Source organism: Alligator sinensis, unplaced genomic scaffold (genome assembly GCF_000455745.1).
Source record: "Alligator sinensis unplaced genomic scaffold, ASM45574v1 scaffold1517_1, whole genome shotgun sequence".
Lineage (NCBI taxonomy): Eukaryota > Metazoa > Chordata > Crocodylia > Alligatoridae > Alligator > Alligator sinensis.
In genome coordinates this window covers 1,080,174-1,081,598 of record NW_005842459.1, presented here as the reverse complement: position 1 = coordinate 1,081,598, position 1,425 = coordinate 1,080,174, and the positions used below count along the sequence as shown (strand labels likewise).

The 1,425-nt window shown below is 55.7% G+C and overlaps 1 protein-coding gene across 2 annotated transcripts in view; it reads right to left on the bottom strand.

Annotated features, from left to right (window-relative positions):
- The window catches only part of CUNH7orf50 (chromosome unknown C7orf50 homolog), an 87,754-nt gene that overhangs the window by 24,515 nt on the left and 61,814 nt on the right, over positions 1-1,425 (bottom strand). The gene's annotated exons all lie outside the window — the stretch shown is intronic.

Here is a 1,425-nt window from a genome sequence, read left to right as displayed (position 1 = left end):
GAGGCAAGAGGCAGTTCCCTGCCAGCAGCCAAAGAGGCAGGAGCTCCTAAGCCAGGATGTGAGAAGAAGCCTGACCGCAGGTATAGATTAGGCTGAGCAAAGGATGGCAGCTCTAAGATGTCTGAGCAACATGGTTTTAGCCAGGTGGCTTTAAGTTATGTTACAGCCTAGGGGCTTGTGTTTTGCTTTGTTTTTGTTACACCAGTGGTTTGGGTGAGGCTATTAGGGGTTGGAGGAGGCCTCATAGGAGACCCACAGTAGCATGGGGACCCCAGTGCCAGTAAGGGCGTGGCATATGGGTGCATAGACCCCAGCCCCAGAGAGGGGGCGCTATTGAGAAGCCCCAGTGCGGGCGTGGTGAGCCCCCGAGGAAGGGGGTAGCAGCGCGGTGGGCCCGAGAGACAGGGCGGCTTTACCGAGAAGGCCCAGTGTGGGCACGGAGGGCCCCAGAGAAGGGGGCAGCACTTAAGAAGGCCCGAGGAGAGGGCAGCAGTACTGAGGAGCCCCAGAGAAGGGGGCAGCATCATCGAAAAGGGCAGCATTGTGGAGAAGGCCCTGCTGCGAGGCTTGGGGCGTGGTATAAGGGGTGGTTGGAGCCACGCATAGCCCATAAGGCTAGGGTGCCCGGGAAGCACCCATCATAGAGTGAGACCCACGAAGAGTCCGGGAAACCACAGGGTCTGAATCAACACCGAGAAGTGACCAAGAGGGCGTAAGGCAGCCTCCCAAACTTATTTAAACATCAAAGACGTGGTGGGCGAGAATTAGAGGGTACCCTTGGGCTGACTTGGCATGGAGGAAGGGGGTCTTAAGGAGATCACGGCCCTCCGGTAGGACCCTGCCGTGACAGTACCCTTGTTGCCAAGAAAATGAATGGCATACTGGGCTGCATTAGTAGCAGCGCTGCCAGCAGGTCAAGGGAAGTGATTATTTCCCTCTATTCAGCACTCATGAAGCCATGTCTGGAGGGCTGGGTCCAGTTTTGGGTCCCCCATTACAGAGAGGATGTGTACATTGTTGGCTACAAATGTCCAACTCGGGATCCTTAAAATTCTAGTTTATTAGGCGGATTGAAACACTGTAATCATAAACCTTGGGGCTGGTCCCCACACACACACATGCACACGCACAGTAGCAGGCTACAGAGTCAGGTATACCTATCCTACAAGCACTGGAGTCTGTCGTTGAGGCTTCTTTCAGCGTGGTGTTACCTTCCAGAAGGGGGTTGCCGGCTGGTCCTTCTGGCTGGACAGGTCTGGTCAAGTTGGAGATCAAGAGGGCGCCACTGAGGGTCACTTTTCACTGCCTTTTATCTGTCCCTGGCAGACTCTGATGACTCCCCAGATCTCAGGTTTGCCTAATCCGGGGGTCATTGACCCTCGTGGGACTTCCCCCCCCCTCGGTGGCTACTGGATGGCATCTGTC